Source organism: Myotis lucifugus, unplaced genomic scaffold (assembly GCF_000147115.1).
Source record: "Myotis lucifugus unplaced genomic scaffold, Myoluc2.0 scaffold_1, whole genome shotgun sequence".
In the NCBI taxonomy this organism is placed as follows: Eukaryota; Metazoa; Chordata; class Mammalia; order Chiroptera; family Vespertilionidae; genus Myotis; species Myotis lucifugus.
In genome coordinates this window covers 2,786,307-2,796,292 of record NW_005871049.1, presented here as the reverse complement: position 1 = coordinate 2,796,292, position 9,986 = coordinate 2,786,307, and the positions used below count along the sequence as shown (strand labels likewise).

The 9,986-nt window shown below is 43.4% G+C and overlaps 1 protein-coding gene and 1 pseudogene across 13 annotated transcripts in view; one reads left to right on the top strand and one right to left on the bottom strand.

Annotated features, from left to right (window-relative positions):
- LOC102432355 (uncharacterized protein KIAA1109) overlaps positions 1-9,986 on the bottom strand; it is a 149,990-nt gene that overhangs the window by 136,337 nt on the left and 3,667 nt on the right. For 2 of the 13 annotated variants that reach the window (XM_023754094.1, XM_023754085.1), the window contains exon 3: positions 8,046-8,145. The exons of 10 other annotated variants lie outside the window; for them this stretch is intronic. The gene's annotated coding sequence lies outside the window, so the exon portion shown is untranslated. Of the gene's footprint in view, positions 1-2,697; positions 2,739-8,045; positions 8,146-9,986 lie in introns of those variants that run through there. One more of the 13 variants, XM_023754098.1, reaches the window with a different exon arrangement.
- Positions 1,465-5,561, top strand: LOC102423630 (annotated as a pseudogene).

Sequence of the window (9,986 nt, the reverse complement as noted above, 5' to 3'; positions counted from 1 at the left end):
CACAACCTCCCCATCGACCCTGCCTTGAGTGTGACAGGGGGCGGTGCCCAACCCCCCAATCGGCCCTACCCTGAGCGTGACTGAGGGTGGCATCGCAACCTCCCGATCCGCCCTGCTCTGTGCATGACAGGGGGCGGCGCCCAAACTCCCCAATCAGCCCTGCTCTGAGCCCAACCAGGGGCTGGCACCTAGGGATGGGGCCTGCCCTCTGCCACCCAGAAGCAGGCCTTAAGCCAGCAGGTCGTTATTCTCCCGAGGGGTCCCAGACTGCGAGAGGGCACAGGCCGGGGCTGAGGGAACCCCCTCCTTCCCCCCCCGAGTGCACAAATTTTTTGTGCACTTGGGCCTTCTAGTCTACACTAGGGATCAAGGGCCACTGGGTGGGGGGCCAGTCCAGACAGAAGACTGAGGCCCACATGTCCTTGACCCTGCTCGGGTTCTTTTGGACCTCCTGCCCTGAAAATATAAACTGTCTGACATGGAAGTACAAACTCCAGAGAAGGGGGTGGGGAACCTAAAGTTAAATAATATTTTTGTTTTTGTTTTTTCACTTGGGCAGAATGGGGGCTGAAAGTTGAAAGTTAGGTTTGGTTACTATGGCATCGGAGGGCAGGAGGGCCCGGGCGCACACCCGACTGTGTGGTCTGAGTTTGCTGCTGCCTATAACCCGAGAAAAAGTTGTAAAATGAAGTACTAATCTCTAGGGTTTAGGTCGGACCAAGGAGTAGTGCCACTCAGCCAGAAGCTGGCTCATGGCTGGCCAGTACGGAGGTGGTGGCAGGAGCCTCTCCCACCTCCATGGCAGCACTAAGAATGTCTAACTAACAGTTTAGGCCCGATCCCTTGGGGGCCTAAGCCTTTAGTCGGACATCCCCCGAGGGCTCCCTGGCTACCAGAAGGATGTCTGACTGCAAGCTTAAGCCTGATCCCCCGGGGAGTGGGCCTAAGTCAACAGGTGGATATCCCCCCAAGGGGTCCTGGACTGCAAATGGGCGCAGGCCGGGCTGAGACATGCACCCCGCCCCCCCCCCACCGAGTGCACAAATTTTGTGCACCGGGCCTCTAGTATATATATAAAAGCCTAAGTGACCAAACAACCAGTTGACCGGTCACTATGACGCACACTAACCACCAGGGGGCAGATGCTCAATGCAGGAGCTGCCCCCTGGTGGTCAGTGCACTCCCACAGCCAACCTCCCATGGTTCCTCCCCCTCCCCCTGGCCGGCTGGCCCTGATCGACCCTGATCGGGACTGGGCAAGATGGCCCCAATCAGCCCCAATCACCGTCCAGGCTGAGGGACCCCACCCGTGCATGAATTTGTGTACCAGGCCTCTAGTAAAAGTCCATAATTATGAACACTGCAAAGATAATCAAGTATTTCCAAAGATCCTCTTTACCCTTAAGAAAATACAATGTTACATGTCAATTATATCTCACAATATAAAACTGGAGCTTGGCCGGCATGGGTCAGTGGTTGAGCTTTGACCTATGAAGCAGGAGGTCATGGTCCGATTCCCAGTCAGGGCACATGCCCGGGTTGTGGGCTCAATCCCCAGTATAGGGCCTGCAGGAAGCAGCCGATCAATGATTCTCTCTCATCATTGATACTTCTCTCTCTCTCTCTCTCTCTCTCTCTCTCGCCTTCTCCCTCTCCCTTCCTCTCTGAAGTCAATAAAAATATATATATTTTTAAATACGGTTAAAAAAACTGGAAAAAAATGTTCTCAAATTTTTCAAAGCTTTGAAAATTCTATCAACCAGCAACTTAAAATGTGGGAGCTAACTTTAAATATGAGCTTTCTCTTTCTCCCTTTTTTAGTTTTTTTAGACTAAAAAAATTTTTTAAAGGAGGAAACATTTTGAAAACACCTTTAATCTAAAACCAAATATTCACATATAATGGTTTACATAATAACATATGTACCTATTTCATACGTATTTTTATCATTTTACAGATGTATCACCAGCATAACACTAGGGGTGAAAAGATCTTCTGCTTCCTGGAAATATTCCAGGAGGGATATGTCCCAGCATTCAGCTTTCCACATGAAAAGGGGGTCTGTTTTGAATCAAATCCAAGGGGAGGTGATCTATTCACCAAAAGGATCTAGAGTCTCCATCCCAATCTCCATCACCTACCACTGTAACAACCCACAGCCAAAGAGAATGTAAAAGGAGGGTGTTAGGTTGCAAAGGCAGAAAACTGCAGCGTCACAGCTTTCACCAACATTTTTCCAGTTTCAGCTAATGCAAAAACTTACTTAAGAGAAATTAACAGATAAAGGCTCAATAGTTAAGAGAACATACTTTGAACAAGTACAGAAGTAAAGGGTAAGACTTAATAAAGGCCCTAAAGTGAGACATGGACATTGTAGTATAAAGGATGTCAACACACAATGGACACAGAATCAGGCTGAACTGGGGCTGAGCCCCATTGTGTAAGTGGACACCACCAATTCCTTAGTGAAGAGGAACTAGAGACTGATGTAAGAACCTACTGCATAACCTTCAGAGAGCAAATGATGGCCTGAAAACAAACTGGTTGCTTCCTCTTCCTCTCCCCTTCCTGAAGGGTTCATCTAAAAGCCACAAGGTAGGCAAAGTAAGGCCAGCATCTGCACCTGGGGAAGAAAGGGACAGGAGTCTCATGGCTAGAGGGGATGTCAGAGGTGAACAAAGATAAATAAGTATCCACCTGTGTGATGAAGAGGCTAGCAGAACAGCAGCAGTGCCTCAGGGTATCAAAGCCTTAGCAGCATGAGGAGGCCATATGTGCAGAGGTGGTCAGGCACAGCATGCTGGAGCCTGAGTGGAAGGAAAGGGGCATCCATGATGGGGGACAGGGCAGGAGAAGTCCAGCTCAAGGTGCCAGAGCCTGAGCACAGCAACAAGAACATCTGCATGGGGAGGCTCCTGGTGCAGGGGGTCAGAACCCAAGAGGAAGACCTGCATTGAGGGCTTAGTCCCCAGTGTGGGCCATGCAGGAGGCAGCCATTCAATGATGTATCTATCTCTCTATCCCTCTCCCTTCTTCTCTGATATCAATTTTTTTTAAATGTTTTTAAAGAAAGAAAATAAAACTCTTAAAAAGCTGTAGAAAACATATCTACAAACAGGATAAAAAGAACTGATTTCGCCCTAGCTGGTTTGGCTCAGTGGATAGAGCATCGGCCTGCGGACTGAAGGGTCCCGGGTTCAATTCTTGTCAAGGGCACATGCCTGGGTTGTGGGCTCGATCCCCAGTAGGGGGCATGTAGGAGGCAGCCAATCAATGATTTTCCCTCATCATGGATGTTTCTCTCTCCCTCTCCCTTCCTCTCTGAAAAAATATATTTTAAAAAAAAACCACTGACTTCAACTTCTCCAAATCTCCAGGAACCATGATATTGATTGATGACTGATTGATCTATCTATCTATCTTCACCTGAGGATATGCTTTGTTTTGTTTTTATTGGTTTTTAGAAAGAGAAATATTGATGTGAAAGAAACATTGATCAGTTGCCTCACGAAGGCGCCCTGACTAGGGAATCGAACCAGCAACTTTTTGGTGTACAGGACAAAGTTCCAACTAACTGAGCCACCCAGCCAGGGTGAAAACATGATATTTAATTGGTACCCACCTTTAATAGTCCACCAGATGAATTACTACCACCAGCATATTCCTTAACATGATCAGCGATATAGAAATCAACAGAGATTGCCATAAATGAAAAGGTTTAATCATCTCACTTCTATATCCTATACATTGATTAGTTGTGGGGTTTTATTTTGCTTTTTGTACTGGCTGAAAAACACACTCTGAAGTTTCTTTTAATTCTTTTAGTCAAGAATTCAATGTATCACTGCCATTTTTATTAGAAATATACCAGAAAGCCGGAACACTAAAAAGCATTAGCAAACTTGCCCTGGCTGGGCAGCTCAGTAGTTAGAGTGGTGTCAGGACACGCCAAGATTTCGGGTTCAGTTCTGGGTCAGGGCACAAATAAGTATCAATCAATGGCCTAGACTAGCAGAGGCAGCAGCCCAGCATCCGGAGCAACAGCAGCCTGCGCCCTCTCCCCTCTCCCGCCCCAGGGTCTCTTTCCCCCTTCTCCTCCACCCCACCTTTCTCTTCCACCCCACCTTTCTCTTCCACCCCACCTTTCTCTTCCACCCCACCTTTCTCCTCCACCCGCCCTCGCCTTCCCGCCTCCCCTGTTGTTCCGCCCCTGGCCTCCCGCCTTTCCCCTTCCCACCTGCTCCCCTTTTCCCTCAGTCACCTCACACCTGCAGTTCTTGGCTTTCACCCTCCCTCCCCCTGCCCCCCCCACCAGTGACCAAAGACTTGACCACTCAAAGTCCAGCTCCCCAGAATACTGCTCGATATGGGCACTGGTGTGTGACTGAAGGTTGATTAAATGTCACTCTCACCATCCGCCTACTTACGCATGGAAAGGAAGTTGGCAGTATCATGGGAAAGAAAGGAGAATCAGTTAAGAAGATGCGCAAGGAGAGTGGTGCATGTATCAACATCTCAGAAGGGAATTGTTCTGAGAGAATTATCACTTTGACTGGACTCACTAATGCCATCTTCAAAGCCTTTGCTATGATCACGGACAAACTGGAAGAGGACATCAGCAGCTCTATGACCAATAGCACAGCTGCCAGTAGACCCCCAGTCACCCTGTGGCTGGTGGTCCCTGCTAGTCAATGTGGCTTTCTCATTGGGAAAGTAGCTGCAAGATCAAGGAAATAAGAGAGAGTACAGGGGCTCAGGTCCAGGTGGCAGGGGATATGCTCCCCAACTCAACTGAGCAGGCCATCACTATTGCTGGCATTCCGCAATCCATCATGGAGTGTGTGAAACAGATCTGCGTGATCATGTTGGAGTCCCCCCTAAGGGTGTGACCATCCCATACTGGCCCAAGCCGTCCAGTTCTCTGGTCTCTTTGCAGGTGGTCAAGCCTATACCATTCAAGGAAAGTGTACCATTCCACAGCAACAGTCTCATTTTCCCATGACGCATGGCAACACCGGATTCAATGGCATTGAATCCAGCTCTCTAGAGGTGAAAGGCTATTTGGGCAGGTTGGATGCATCTGCTCAGACTACTTCTCATGAACTCACCATTCCAAATGATTTGATTGGCTGCATAATCAGGCGTCAAGGCGCCAAAATCAATGAGATCCATCAGATGTCTGGGGCGCAGATCAAAATTGCGAACCCAGTGGAAGGATCTACTGATAGGCAGGTTACCATCACTGGATCTGCTGCCAGCATCAGCCTGGCTCAATATCTAATCAATGTCAGGCTTTCTTCGAGACAGGTGGCATGGGGAGCAGCTAGAACAATGCAGATTCATCCATAATCCCTTTTCTGCTGTTCACCACCACTCATGATCCATCTGTATAGTTTCTGAACAGTCAGCGATTCCAGGTTTTAAACAGTTTGTATATTTTCAGTTTCTACACACTTTATCAACCACTCGTGATTTTTTTAATTAAAGCATTTTAATTCCTTTCTCTGTTCAGCTGTTAATGCTGAGATCCATATTTAGTTTTATAAGCTTCTCCCTGTTTTGTTTTGTTTGTTGTTTTTTGGCTCATGATTTTTTTTGTTTGTTTGTCATGAAATGTAAGAGTGGAATATTAATACATTTCAGTTTAGTTCTGTAATGTCAGGAATTTTTCAAAAAAATTAAAAGATGGACTGAAAAAAAGGATCAATCAATTAATGTATCAATAAGTGGGAAACAAATAGATGTTTCTCTCTCTCAAATAAATATAATTTTAAAAAGCATTAGCAAAGTAAAATTCTAAAGGTTTCTTGTAATAAAAGTATTTTCATTTTTGTATCTGGCCCTTAAGCTCCTCTCTTATCTTCTACCTTAAGTCCATTCAGTCAGAAAACCTTACCTAATATATCTTCAATCTATCCACCCAACAATAGGTAAGGTCTTTGGCTGTGGGGAGAGAGGGAGGAGGAAACTGGTCACATGTGTTCACCAACACTCTCATCGTATCAAGTTTAAAGAAAGTATTTTTTATTAGCATGTTGTTATGCAAAGAATCCAACAGATTCATTTAATAGCCAATTCCTGTGAGCTGAGAATATTGCTCCACTTGAAATTGAACTTTTATGTAAAAATTTTTTAAAAGGCTGCTTTAGGAAATTTTATGGGAATATGACTTACACAATACTACTGGTGACATGTGATACAGTACTCTAATGGATATGGAGCTAGATAGAAACATACTTCACAAAGTACAATAAGGTCAGTAGTTTAAAGTCTAGACCAGTGGTTCTCAACCTGTGGGTCGCGACCCCTTTGGCGGTCAAACGACCCTTTCACAGGGGTCGCCTAAGACCATCCTGCATATCAGATATTTACATTACGATTCATAACAGAAGCAACATTACAGTTATGAAGTAGCAACGAAAATAATTTTATGGTTGGGTCACAACATGACGAATTGTATTTAAAGGGCCAGAAGGTTGAGAACCACTGGTCTAGACTCTAAACATTTAGGTGGATATTATCTTACTCTTTGAAATGTTAATTCCATGGAATTAGCTCACCATGAAAATAGAGCTCCCATGGCACTAGCTAACATTTATTTACAGCTTGCTATGTGCCAGGCACTGTTCCAAACACTTTACATGTGTTTACTCATCTAACCATCACAAATAACTACCCATTTACAACTTTCCCCTTTTACAGATGAGAAAACTGTGGCAGAAGCTAAGCACAAACACAGGTTAGGGTCCATCTAAGATCATAACCTAGACAGATCATCTGGCTTTAGAGTCTGTTATATTGCTTCTCATCACTTATGTTCACTGAAATCAGTAACAATCTCTTGGTTTTCCATTTCTTTTCTATGAAAAATTAGTTCCCTCCTCCCAACTCTAGATTTAGTTTAGGAGCTATTATGAATGTTACCAAAATTCATTTTTTGGTATAATAAATTCATATTTTGCCCACTATGACATTTTTCTCCTAAAAGGGTGGCCCATTAAATCAAAGATCAGCAGTTTTTTGCGGTTTTTTTAGATAACCACAAGCAATAACACATGAAGACTGATGTGTTACAGAGACTGATTAACAGCAAAGAAGGCCACATTGTGAAGTAAGCCAAATCCAACTGAACCACTCCCCACTTTTCTGCACCTCCCTCTCACCTGGTCAAAAAAGGCTGAATCTACATATTTTTAAAGAGCTTTGTCCCCTAAAGAAATTGACAACTGATAGAAGGTATGTGGTAGTTTTAAAATATGTCCAAAAATTATTTGATCTTCCTCCCTTCAAGAGGTGGAGCTTAAGTAATTCCCCTCCCAAATGTGGTCTGGACTGAATGATACAATTCTAAGAGAATATGGCAGAAGCAATGATGTATAACTAGATCACAGATGGCATCATGGCCTCCTCCTTGCTCTCTGTCTTGGGTCATCTGTTCTGGGGGAACCAGCTGCCTTGCTAGGACACATAAGAAGCCCTAGAGAGGTCCATGTGGTGTGGATTTGAGGCCTCAAGCCAACAGCCATGTGAGTGAACCATCACGGAGGCAATTCCTCCAGCCCCAATTGAGTCCCTAGATGACTAAGTCCCAGCCAAGATCTTGGCTACAACCTCTTGAGACCCTAAGTCAGAAGTAATAAGCTTAGTAACTCCCAAGTTCTGAGTCCATAGAAACTCTGAGATAATAAATGTTTTAAGCCACAGAGGTTTGGGATAATTTGTTACTCAGCAATAGATAACTAATATAAAGTATAAGGAAGATAAGCAAAGTAGCTCTACTCATATGGTTCATACTTATCATCTTAAGCTAAACTACCCCCACTCTTCTTCCCTCTTCCTTCTTACCAAGAGATCAGAAGTCAGCAAGCCCACATCAAAAGGCTACCAATCCCATGAGCGAATAATTTCCCTCTTCCTACCATAAGTGGGTGTCTCCTGCATGGACTTGTGAAGCAACCTCCACTCTGCCTCCTACCAATTTATCTGTATCCATAATCATCACTACCTCCCTACCTCCTGTCTCAGTAGAAGTCTATAGAAAGTACCTTTGACCTGCATCCCTTCCAGCTTAGTCAGTGATCAGCTATATCAATTATTCTTCCTCATTCTGTTATCTTCATATTTTCTTTCTGATGGCTTTTTGTCCTAGCAAATAAAGAGTGTACTATAAATGTATTCATATCACTCATACCTTTAAAAAACAAAAGCCCTCTCTCAAGTACATCTCTTTAGCTACCCTCTCTCTTTTTCCTTAAAACCAAAGTTTCTGAAAGATTAAATGACATTAGGTATTTCAATTTCCTCATCATTTACCAAGTGTGAACTGGCTCCACCTATATAATTGCTCTTGCTCAAGTCAACAACTTCTTGACTGATATGTCCAATGGATACTTCTGTTGTCCTCATTTTATTTGATGTCTCAAAGATGTCTAATATTCATTCCTTTTCTCCAAACTCAGTTCCTTCACTGACTTCTGTGACTCTCCTGATTTTCTCCTACTTCCCTGCCCATCCCATCTCCTTTGAGGTGTATTTTTCTTCTACCTTAACCTTAAGAATTAGTGTACCCCATCCTTACTTCTCTTCTATAACTTCACATGTTCTCCCTGAGTGATCTCATCCATTCGCACTGCTTTTAATTATCACCTATAAATGGAGACTCCACAATTTATACCTCAAGATGGGTCTTCCTAACTCAGATTCATATACACAACTACATAATGACATTTCTTTTTTTCTTTTTTTGTTATTCCTCACCGAGGATATTTTTCCTTTGATTTTTAGGGAGAGTGGAAGAGAGGGAAAGACAGAGAGAAACATTGATATGAGAGAAACACATCGATTGGTTGCCTCCTGCATGAGCCCCAACCAGGGCCCCGGCCGGGGAGGAGCCTACAACCAAGGTATGTGCCCCTGATGGGAATCGTGCCCGGGGCCCTTTGGTCCATAGGCCGATGCTCTATCCACTGAGCCAAACTGGCTAGGGCTACCTAATGACATTTCTTGGTGGAAATCACAGAGGCCTCAAATACAATACCTCCCAACTAAACTTATCTCCTCCAATCATGTTCCCAATTTATTGCTCTTCCTATTCTCTCTCAGAAATTGCCCCAGAATCCACTCAGTTTCCCAAGCCAGATATCAGGTAATCCATTTCATTTACCCTGCAAGTATTTATTAAATATTATGTGCTTGAACATGACAGCAACCAGGAAGTACTCTGACTCTACTTTCTTTCAACCCAATAATTCTTACCCATTCTATCTCCTTTGCATCTGTATAGTCATCTCCATCCCTTAATTCCCATTTGCCCTGTTTTACTTCTGACTCTGACTCTCATTTGCCATCTGGTCTTATTACAATAGCCTCTACTTGATCCCCATGGTTCCAAGCTCACCTCTCTCCAATTCATCATCCAGAATGCCTATTTGACCATGGCACTTCTATTTGTCACATGTGAATTCCCCCAAATTTCCTCAAATTAAAGAGTTAATTTGTTAATCTCTGATGAAATTTTGAAATTCTATCACTATCTTTAACATGAAAAACAGTATGCTAAAATGAAGTCTGTAAGAATCTGAGTTTCCCACTGTACCTTAAAGTAGTACTAATAGAATACCTTCTTTTATTATTTACAATAATATGAAAGATTTATTATAAATACAAACATCTACCATAGGGTTGCATAGTGCTGCTTTCCCAGTCTTTTAAATAAACCAAAATCATCCTTGCATATAAAATTAAGGAAATGTATGGGTCACAATAATATTACCTTCTAGAAAAAAACTCACTACTCTAGCACTCTTCAGGGCCATTTAGACCACTCTATTACTAGAAGCCTGAAATAATGCCTGACATATGGTACTTGTTAAATATTTACCAATGAATTAAATGTTCCTTAATCATGTTTAACCATGCCTTCTACTATTCTCCATAGAACTCATAGTAAAAAAAAAAATACTTGAGTTTTAACTACACATACTATT